Below are 1,826 nucleotides of genomic sequence, written 5' to 3'. Positions count from 1 at the left end.
TTAAAACTTCATGTTTCCCTGATGCCTCAACATCCCCCAAAAAAGGTTGTGAGCATTCCACCCAGGCAACCAGGTAATACCAGGATAAGACTTGTCCTTGCTGCCACAAGTTCCTCTTCTTGCCCTCCCCTGGCTATGACCTAGTGACAGTCAAGTGCACCAATGAATTCCCTCATACCTTTGCTGGGAATGCCACCCTGAGCCCCAGTAGAGGCATTTGTCCCTGGGTCCTCAACACTCTCAGTTTCCCACTTGCTTGGCTGAACCCATTCCCTAGAAGCTCCTCTGTATGGTCCCTCTATCCCCTCTTCTAGGACCTAGGAGTAAAGTAAGCCCTTGATTTTCATATGCCAGGAGTTTAATTTCTGTGACCATGTTAGAATGACCCTTAAAGGCCCCATGAGAGGGCCTTATTGCCCCATTTACAACACAAGAAGTTTATAGCAACTTTCTTCAATCAGTCAAAACTGAAAACAACCCTGTTATCTTTCACTTGGTGAATGAACACATCAACAATAAAAAGAAATGGACACAACAGCATAGATACATCTGAACTATATTGAGAGAAGCCCAAATCAAGAAACCTTACACTATAGGCTATTCATTTACAAAACATTCTGGACAAGGTAAAACTGCACAGACAGAACAGATCATTATTGCCAGGGGTTGAGGCAGGAGGAAATGTTTAGTCAATAGGGCCGGCATGAAGAAATAATTTGGGGTAATAAGATTCTTCTGTATCTTGATGGTAGTAAAGACTGTCCCTTTGTTATAATTCTTATAACCGAATACCAAAAAGAATTAAGTCTATTGTGTATTAGTTTTTACAATAAGTTTTTAAAAGCATTTTAAAGTTAAGATTTCTGGAGTTTTCTATTGCTCTCAGAAGATGGGTAAAGTATGGAACTACTAGGATGCCAACAATTGGGCTAAATATTTATGACCTAATGAAAAGACAAATATATTAAGACCCATAAATAGGTTTTTCTTTATTAGGTTTTGACAGCAATTTTTTTTTGTAGATTAATACTGTTCTTCCTTATTTTAACTCCATTTGGTAAGCCAGGTGGCAAATTCTAGAGCTGTAAACTCTTGGGCTCTGATCTAAAAGCATAATGTTAAAAACAAAAATACTATTGAGATATTGTGATATGTAAAAAATACATATTTGATCACTTATTTGACAGATATAGTTCTTAAATATGTATTTCATCACTCAGATGTCAAAAAGATAATTCTCCTATATATTTGGTCTTTGTCCATAGTTCCTGGTTCACAGCTCCAATGACCATTGGAATTTCCTATGATAAGAGCATGAAGTTGTCTTTTGCTAGGTTACTGAGGTGACTTTCGAACCTCACCTAAAGGCAGAAACTGGTTGCCAGGAGGACCCACGATGTGATTAGGGGGTAGAACTTTTAGCCCTACCTCTACCCCCAGAGAGAGATTAGACTTAGTCAATCACGATTATGTAAGGAATCTTCCATAAAACAGAAAAGGAGGTGGTTCAAAAGAGCTTCCAGAGGTTGGTGAACATACAGAGATGCTGGGAGAGTGGTATTCCTGGAAAGGGCATGGAAGCTCCACACCCTTTCCCCGTATCTTGCCCCATGTATCCCTTCATCTGGCTGTCGATTCATATCTTATTATGTCCCTTAATAAACTGGTAAAGGTAAGTAAGCATTTCAAGTTCTGTGAGCTGCTCTAGCAAATTAATAGAATCCAAGGAAGAGGAAGTTGGAACCTCCGATTTGCAGCCAGTTGGTCAAAAGCACACATAACAACTTGCAGCTTTTAACTTCTGAGGTAGGAGATAGAGGGAAGTC

Source organism: Panthera leo, chromosome B3 (genome assembly GCF_018350215.1).
Source record: "Panthera leo isolate Ple1 chromosome B3, P.leo_Ple1_pat1.1, whole genome shotgun sequence".
Lineage (NCBI taxonomy): Eukaryota > Metazoa > Chordata > Mammalia > Carnivora > Felidae > Panthera > Panthera leo.
This window is presented reverse-complemented; position numbering follows the sequence as displayed.